Below are 10,317 nucleotides of genomic sequence, written 5' to 3' on the forward strand. Positions count from 1 at the left end.
TGCATTATACTTGCAAAATGTGAAGTTGTTTTGATATTTTTACATTTACATGTCCATGTGTTTTTTTATGATTTACTTGATTAATATTAACAAATCGAAGGGAGATTATACAATTTATCTAAGGATTGTTCCATTTTAAAAAATACAGTCACGTTATCATAGTGGGAATTTCAAGGATTCAGGGTAATTATTTTCATGTGTATGTCTTTTTATTTGCCAACGCAAAAGATCATGAAGAAAGTTTACCTGAAATAAAGATATCTGCACAAGCTTTGGTGTTGCTGCCAAAAGGAGGAATGAGAAAATAGTGTTTCCGACTGACCACTGAACATTTCTGACCACTGTTCTACAGACTGGATCATCTGGACATGTATGTTTTCAGATGGATTCGCCAATTAATATCCATTATTTAACTATCTAGCAATGAATACAGGTATCTGCATGTCTGCAATTAAATTATCATTGTCCTGTATTACCACACACACATATTTGCTTCAAGGATGAGACCTCTGAGCCTGTCTGTATGTACTGTACCAGTCTGTTCATGCATTGCAGTCTAGTGATGGATTCCAACACGCTCTCATTCCTTATGGCCACTAGATGGCATGGATTGCCATATTTCAGTTTTAGGTTATATGTACATTTACCAAAGGATCCTGTTCTGTGAAACCCTGGATAAATGCTGTAATTTACAATGCAGTATTCTGGGGATTTATCTATGTGAAACTTCATGTGAATTTGATCTTAAATGTAATGTACTTACAGTGCCAGTCAAACGTTTGGACACCTACTCATTCAAGGGTTTTTTCTTTATTTTTACTATATTCTACATTGTACAATCATAGTGAAGACATCAAAACTATGAAATAACACAGAATCATGTACTGTAGTAAACAAAAAAGTGTTAAACAAAAATGTATGAGGTTCTTCAAAGTAGCCACCCATGCCTTAATGACAGCTTTGCACATTCTCCAGCTTCATGAGGAATGCTTTTCCAACAGTCTTGAAGGAGTTCCCACACACGACGAACACTTGTTGACTGCTTTTCCTTCGCTCTGCGGTCCAACTCATCCCAAACTATCTCAATTAGGATGAGGTCGGATGATTGTAGAGGCCAGGTCATCTGATGCTGCACCATCACTCTCCTTTGTCAAATATCCCTTACATAGCCTGGAGGTGTGTTTTGGGTCATTGTCCTGTTGAAAAACAAATGATAGTCCCTCTAAGCGCAAACCAGTTGGAATGGTATATTGCTGAAAAATGCTGTGGTAGCCATGCTGGTTAAGTGTGCCTTGAATTCTAAATAAATCCCTGACAGTGTCATCAGCTAAGCAATCCCATACCGTGCTCGTGTTTCTTGGCCCAAGCAAATCTCTTCTTCTTATTGGTGTCCTTTAGTAATGGTTTCTTTGAGGTAATTTGACCATGAAGGCATGGTTCACGCAGTCTCCTCTGAACAGTTGATGTTGAGATGTGTCTGTTACTCTGTGAGGTGCAATCTGAGGTGCAGTTAATTGCCAATTTCTGAGGCTGGTAACTCTAAGGAACTTATCCTCTGCAGCAGAGGTAACTCTGGGTCTTTCCTGTGGCGGTCCTCATGAGAGCCAGTTTCATGAGAGCGCTTGATGGTTTTTGTGACTGCACTTGACGAAACTTTCAAAGTTCTAGACATTTTCCGCATTGACTGACTTTCATGTCTTAAATTAATGATGGACTGTCATTTGTCTTTGCTTATTTGAGCTGTTCTTGCCATAATATGGACTTGGTCTTTTACCAAATAAGGCTATCTTCTGTATACCACCCCTACCGTGTCACAACACAACTGATTGGCTCAAACGGATTAAGAAGGAAATACATTCCAGAAATTAACATTTAACAAGGCATACTTAATTGAAATGTATTCCAGGTGACTACCTAATGAAGATGGTTGAGAGAATGCCAAGAGTGTGCAAAGCTGTCATCAAGGCAAAGAGTGGCTACTTTGAAGAATCTCAAATATAAACACTTTTTGTTTACTACATGATTCCATATGTGTTATTTCATAGTTTTAATGTCTTCACTATTATTCTACAAAATAAAAAATAAACCATGAATTAGTAGATGTGTCCAAACTTTTGACTTGTACTATACATATATACAGTGGCAAGAAAAAGTATGTGAACCCTGGAATTATCTGGATTTCTGCATAAATTGGTCATAAAATTTGATCTGATCTTCATCTAAGTCACAACAACAGACAAACACAGTCTGCTTAAACTAATAATACACAAATTATTGTATTTTTCTTCTCTATATTGAATACATCATTTAAACATTTCACAGTGTAGGTTGGACAAAGTATGTGAACCCCTAGGCTAATGACTTCACCAAAAGCTAATTGGAGTCAGGAGTCAGCTAACCTGGAATACAATCATTGAGATGAGATTGGAGATGTTGATTAGAGCTGCCCTGCCCTATAAAAAACACTCACAAAATTTGAGTTTGCTATTCACAAGAAGCATTGCCTGATGTGAACCATGCCGCAAACAAAAGAGATCTCAGAAGACCCAAGATTAAGAACTGTTGACTTGCATAAAGCTGGAAAGGGTTACAAAAGTATATCTAAAAGCATTGATGTTCATTATTCCATAGTAAGACAAATTGTCTATAAATTGAGAAAGTTCAGCACTGTTGCTACTCTCCCTATGAGTGGCCGGCCTGCAAAGATGACTGAAAGAGCACAGCGCAGAATGCTCAATGAGGTTAAGAAGAATCCAAGTGTGTCAGCTAAAGACTTACAGAAATTTCTGGAACATGCTAACATCTCTGTTGACTAGTCTACGATACGTAAAACACTAAACAAGAATGGGGTTCATGGGAGGACACCACGAAAGAAGCCACTGCTGTCCCCAAAAAACATTGCTGCACGTCTGAAGTTCTCAAAAGAGCATCTGGATGTTCCACAGCGCTACTGGCAAAATATTATGTGGACAGATTAAACTAAAGTTGAGTTGTTTGGAAGGAACACACAACACTATGCGTGGAGATAAAAAGGCACACCAACATCAAAACATCCCAACTGTAAAGCATGGTGGAGGGAGCATCATGGTTTGAAGCTGCTTTGCTGCCTCATGGCCTGGACAGCTTGCTATCAACGACAGAAAAATGAATTCACAAGTTTATCAAGACATTTTGCAGGAGAATGTAAGGCTATCTGTCTGCCGAATTGAAGCTCAGCAGAAGTTGGGACAACGACTCAAAACGCAGAAGTAAATCAACAACAATGGCTTCAACAGAAGAAAATATGACTTCTAGAGTGGCCCAGTCAGAGTCCTGACCTCAACCCGATTGAGATGCTGTGGCATGACCTCAGAGAGTGGTTCACGCCAGACATCCCAAGAATATTGCTGAACTGAAACAGTTTTTTAAAGAGGAATGGTCCAAAATTCCTGCTGACCGTTGTGCAGGTCTGATCCGCAACTACAGAAAATGTTTGGTTGAGGTTATTGCTGCCAAAGGAGGGTCAAACCGTTATTCAATCCAAGGGTTCAGATACTTTCCCCACCCTGCACTGTGAATGTTTACACGTTGTGTTCTATAAAGACATGAAAACGTTTAATTGTTTGTGTGTTATTAGTTTAAGCAGACTGTGTTTGTCTATTGTTATGTCTTAGATGATCAGATCATATTTTATGACCAATTCATGCAGATGTCCAGGAAATTCCAAAGGGTTCACATACTTTTTCTTGCCACTATATAAATACAGTGCATTCTGAAAATATACAGACCACTTGGCTTTTTGCAAAAAAAAATACGTTACAGCCTTATTCTAAAATGCTTTTGTGTAAATTCTTACACAGCGACACTCAAAGTCAGCTTAATGCACCATAGTACACGTCAATCAGGAGCTCTGCTTGGGCAGTCCCAGCAGTTGTCTTATATACAGCTATACACAGACAAGTTATATTTGCATGATTAAGCATAATTAATTTATCATTACCACTCTGAATTATTAATGTGACTGACCAATACTGGTTCATAACATGTGACAGACCAATACCTTACGAGGCTTCTTCTCTCTAAGCTGAGACCTTGAAACATATACAGTTGAAGTCAGAAGTTTACATACACCTTCGCCAAATACATTTAAACTCAGTTTTTCACAATTCCTGACATTTAATCCTAGTAAAAATTCCCTGTCTTAGGTCAGTTAGGATCACTACTTTATTTTAAGAATGTGAAATGTCAGAATAAGGGGTAGAGAGAATTATTTATTTCAGCTTTTATTTCTTTCATCGCATTCCCAGTGGGTCAGAAGTTTACACTGAATTAGTATTTGGTAGCATTGCCTTTAAATTGTTTAACTTGGGTCAAACGTTTCGGGTAGCCTTCCACAAGCTTCCCAAAATAAGTTGGGTGAATTTTGGCCCATTCCTCCTGACAGAACTGGTGTAACTGAATCAGGTTTGTAGGCCTCCTTGCTCACATACGCTTTTTCAGTTCTGCCCACACATTTTCTATGGGATTGAGGTCAGGGCTTTGTGATGGCCACTCCAATACATTGAATTTGTTGTCCTTAAGCCATTTTGCCACAACTTTGGAAGTATGCTTGGGGTCATTGTCCATTTGGAAGACCCATTTGCGATCAAGCTTTAACTTCCTGACTGATATCTTGAGATGTTGCTTCAATATATCCACATCATTTTCATTCCTCATGATGCCATCTATTTTGTGAAGTGCACCAGTCCCTCCTGCAGCAAAGCACCCCCACAACATGATGCTGCCACCCCCGTGTTTCACGGTTGGGATGGTGTTCTTCGGCTTGCAAGCGTCCCCCTTTTTCCTCCAAACATAACAATGGTCATTATGGCCAAACAGTTCAATTTTTGTTTCATCAGACCACGGGACTTCTCTCCAAACAGTACGATCTTTGTCCCCATGTGCAGTTGCAAACCGTAGTCTGGCTTTTTTATGGCTGTTTTGGAGCAGTGGCTTCTTCCTTCCTGAGCGGCCTTTCAGGTTATGTCGATATAGGACTCGTTTTACTGTGGATATAGATACTTTTGTACCGGTTTCCTCCAGCATCTTCACAAGGTCCTTTGCTGTTGTTCTGGGATTGATTTGTACTTTTCGCACCAAAGTACGTTCATCTCTAGGAGACAGAACGCGTCTCCTTCCTGAGCGCTATGACGGCTGCATGGTCCCATGGTGTTTATACTTGCGTACTATTGTTTGTACAGATGAACGTGGTACCTTCAGGCGTTTGGTAATTGCTCCCAAGGATGAACCAGACTTTTTTTTCTGAGGTATTTGGCTGATTTCTTTTGATTTTCCTATGATGTCAAGCAAAGAGGCACAGAATTTGAAGGTAGGCCTTGAAATACATCCACAGGTGCACCTCCAATTGACTCAAAGGATGTCAATTAGCCTATCCGAAGCTTCTATAGCCATAACATAATTTTCTGGAATGTTCCAAGCTGTTTAAAGGCACAGTCAACTTAGTGTATGTAAACTTCTGACCCACTGTCTGTAAACAATTGTTGGAAAAATGACTTGTGTCATGCACAAAGTAGATGTCCTAACCGACTTGCCAAAACTATAGTTTGTTAACAAGAAATTTGTGGAGTGGTTGAAAAACAAGTTTTAATGACTCCAACCTAAGTGTATGTAAACTTCCGACTTCAACTTCCGACTTCAAATCTTTCGTTCCCAAAACAAGGTCTGGGCATTCTGCCAAATTGCAGCTACTGATAGTGAGGTTTTGTTCAGTCAGCCACTTGCACGAACACAGAAATTGGATTTTAGAACAGCATATGAATAGAACTGTCACGTACTGACCTTAGAGATCCTTATTTATTCTCTATGTTTGGTTAGGTCAGGGTGTGACTCGGGTGGGAAAATCTATGTTTTCTATTTCTTTGTTGTTTTGCCGTGTGTGGTTCTCAATCAGAGGCAGCTGTCTATAGTTGTCTCTGATTGGGGATCATATACAGTGGGGAGATACACTGATTTGATACACTGCCGATTTTGCAGGTTTTCCTACTTACAAAGCATGTAGAGGTCTGTAATTTTTATCATAGGTACACTTCAACGGTGAGAGACTGAATCTACAAAATTACCATTACAATGGATTAAATAATTTTTTCCCAATCATCAATCGACACAAAATACCCCATAATGACAAAGCAAAAACAGGTTTTCAGACATTTTTGCAAATTTATATAAAAAAAAACTGAAATATCACATTTACATACTGTAGGTATTCAGACCCTTTACTCAGTACTTTGTTGAAGCACCTTTGGCAGCGATTACAGCCTCGAGTCTTCTTGGTTATGACGCTCCGGTACCGCTTGTCGGTTGGTAGCAGACAGAAGTTTCTGACTCTGGTGGCTGGAGTCTTTGGCGATTTTTAGGGCCTTCCTATGACACCGCCTAGTATAGAGGTCCTGAATGTCAGGAAGCTTGTCCTCAGTGATGTACTGGGCTGTACACACTACCCTCTGTAGCGTCTTGCTGTTGGAGGCCGAGCAGTTGCCATACCAGTCGGGGATAAAACTAGTCAGGATGCTCTCGATGGTGCAGCTGTATAACTTTGAGGAACTGAGGACCCATGCCAAATCTTTTCAGTCACTTGAGGGGGAATAGGCGTTGTCGTGCCCTCTTCATGACTGTCTTTGTGTGTTTGGACCATGATAGTTTGATGGTGATGTGTACACCAAGGAACGTGAAGCTCTCAACCTGCTCCACTGCAGCCCCGTCAATGAGAATGGGAATCACCTTTGTCTTGATCATGTTGAGGGAGAGATTGTTGTCCTGACACCACACTACCAGGTCACTGACCTCCCTATAGGCTGTCTCATCATTGTCGGTGATCAGGCCTAGGGTTGTACATTTTGGGGAATATTCAGAGGTAGAAACTTTCCGTGGGAATTAACAGGAATATATGCAAATTAATATTAATTCCATTTAAATGTAGATGTTTTTTGCATTTGATATATTCACCATATCATATGGTGACAGAAACATAAACATTTTACCTTATCATAAGTAGACATAATTGCAAATTATTAATACCTTCCAATAGAAATGAACAATTTAGTTACGAATTTAACTTTAATTAAATGAGTTGACTCTTCACATGGGATGATTTCACTGAACAACAAAAGGGAATATTGAATGATCCATCACATCTCCCAAAAATATTTTTCAACATACATCTGTAAAATGATAGTCTAGAAACTAAAGCTTTGGTTGTCTTCCTCTCAGACTTCAATGTCTTCTCCCTGGACCTCCTCAATGTCCACCTCTTGAACATCAGACTCTGAGGCCTCATCTTCACTGTCACTCTCAATTTTTCAACCCTTGTATTGGTCAGCCTGTTCCGTGCTTTAGTGTGTGTGTTCCCAAACAAGGACCAGTTGCGCTCTGAGACAGCTGATGTTGGTGGGATTTGGAGGATGATGGAGACAACGGGGGAAAGAGCCTCAGATCCACAAAGTCCCTTCCATCAGGTGGCTGATGATACATGTTGGCACGACTGCCTTATTGCATCTCCATCCCAAAGCCCTTGCTTGGAAGTGTACTTCGCCAGCCTGCCAAGAACCTTGCCCTCATTCAGGCCAAGGTGGCGAGACACGGTAGGGATGACACCATAGTTCTTGTTAATCTCTGTACCAGACAGGATGCTCTTGCCAGCATACTTGGGGTCCAACATGTACGCTGTGGCGTGTATGGGCTTCAGGCAGAAGTCTTCAAGCTTTTTGATGTATTTCAGACCTGCAGTTTCTTCTGCTTGGAGCAACAGTGAAGTGGGCAGGGCAGTACAGATTTCTTCTCTTACATCTGCAAGCAGAGTCTGAACATCAGACAGGATGGCATTGTGTCCCTCAATCAGTGAAATGGCTACTGCTATAGGTTTTAGGCTGCTTACCACTCTCTCCCAAAATACATCATCCTGGAGGATCCTCTTGATGGGGCTGTCCATATCGGCAGACTGGGATATGGCCATTTCTTGGAGACTCCTTCCTCTCCAGGAGACTGTCAAACATGACAACACCACCCCAAAGGGTGTTGTTGGGCAGCTTCAATGTGGTGCTCTTATTCTGCTCACTTTGCTTGGTGAGGTAGATTGCTGCTATAACTTGATGACCCTTCACATACCTAACCATTTCCGTGGCTCTCTTGTAGAGTGTATCCATTGTTTTCAGTGCCATGATGTCCTTGAGGAGCAGATTCAATGCATGAGCAGCACAGCCAATGGGTGTTAGTTTAGACCAAGCAACCTTCATGTTTGCAGCATTGTCTGTCACCAGTGCAAATATCTTCTGTGGTCCAAGGTCATTGATGACTGCCTTCAGATCATCTGAAATGTAGAGACCGGTATGTCTGTTGTCCCTTGTGTCTGTGCTCTTGTAGAATACTGGTTGAAGGGTGGAGATGATGTAGTTAATTATTCCTTGCCCACGAACATTTGACCACCCATCAGAGATGATTGCAATACAGTCTGCTTTCTCTATGATTTGCTTGACCTTCACTTGAACTCTACATCCAGCAAATGAGTAGATAAAGCATGTCTGGGGGGTGTATGCTGGGTTGAAGAACATTCAGTCATCTCTTCCAATACACATTGCCTGTGAGCATCAGAGGTGAACCAGTTGCATACACAGCTCGAGCAAGACATTCATCAGCATTTCTCTGACTACGTTCCCCCATTGAGTCAAAAAAACTTCTGATTCCAGGAGGACCATGAGCTGTTACTATCGATAAGGTGTCTGATTCATAATTTTCACCTCGAATAGAAGTAGAGGGACTTTTGTCAGAGGTTGCTTGTTGTGAGCGCTGAGGGAACTTTATGCACTTGGCCAGATGATTCTGCATCTTTGTTGCATTCTTCACATATGATTTGGCACAGTATTTGCAAATGTACACAGATTTTCCTTCTACATTAGCTGCAGTGAAATGTCTCCACACATCAGATGCTGAACCGTGGCATTTTCCTGTAAAGAATAGGGAAAAAATTGTTTAAAAAACAATTCCATGTACAGATAAATAGTTAAGCAGTTAGATAAACAACTCCTTTGTAAGATAAATGTTTTAAAATGAAACATGTATGGAAACTGTCACGCTGGTGTAAAGGATTTGGAGACAGGCGCAGGAATACATCATCTGGGTTTTTAATACACCCTAAACAAACACGTATACAAAACACTGGGATGTATCCAAACAAAAGAGCGAGGGTAAACCTTGTAGAACGACACGGGACGAGACCCGTAATACACAATGCACAAAACACGCAGCACAGGCTGAGACAACGCATAGGTACTCACACGACCAACGGACATGGGAACAATAATCGACAGCCCAATGGGGAAACAAAGGGCACATTTATGCAAACACAATCATTGAGGAATTGGAACCAGGTGTGCGTAATGACACAGTTCAGTGCAGCCTAGAAGGCCGGGGATGTCGACCTCCGGAACTGGTGAACAGAATGAGCAGCAGTACCGGGGTATCCATGACAGAAACGGTTGAATTAACACTCCTCAGTTAGCAGGCTCAAGCAAGCTAAAACCCACATGGTATTTGTATTTATTATGGATCCCCATTAGCTGCTGGCAGCTACTCTTCCTGGGGTCCAGCAAAATTAAGGCAGTTTATACAATTTTAAAACATTACAATACATTCACAGATTTCACAACACACTGTGTGCCCTCAGGCCCCTACTCCACCACTACTACATATCTACATTACTAAATCCATGTGAATGTATAGTGCGTATGTTATCGTATTTGTGTGTGTGTATGCATGTGTCTGTGCCTATGTTTGTGTTGCTTCACAGTCCCCGCTGTTCCATAAGGTGTTTTTTTATCTGTTTTTTAAATAAAATTTTACTGCTTGCATCAGTTACTTGATGTGGAATAGAGTTCCATGTAGTCATGGCTCTATATAGTACTGTGTGCCACCCATAGTCTGTTCTGGACTTGGGGACTGTGAAGAGACCTCTTGTGGCATGTCTTGTGGGGTATGTATGGATGTCCCAGCTGTGTGCCAGTYGTTTAGACAGACAGCTCGGTGCATTCAACATGTCAATACCTTTCATAAATAGAAGTAGTGATGAAGTCAATCTCTCCTCCACTTTCAGCCAGGAGAGATTGACATGCATATTATTAATATTAGCTCTCTGTGTACATCCAAGGGCCAGCCGTGCTGCCCTGTTCTGAGCCAATTGCAATTTTCCTAAGTCCTTTTTTGTGGCACCTGACCACACGACTGAACAGTAGTCAAGGTGCGACAAAACTAGGGCCTGTAGAACCTGCATTGTTGACAGTGTTGTTAAGA

Source organism: Salvelinus sp. IW2-2015, linkage group LG23, assembly GCF_002910315.2.
Source record: "Salvelinus sp. IW2-2015 linkage group LG23, ASM291031v2, whole genome shotgun sequence".
Classification (NCBI taxonomy): Eukaryota; Metazoa; Chordata; class Actinopteri; order Salmoniformes; family Salmonidae; genus Salvelinus; species Salvelinus sp. IW2-2015.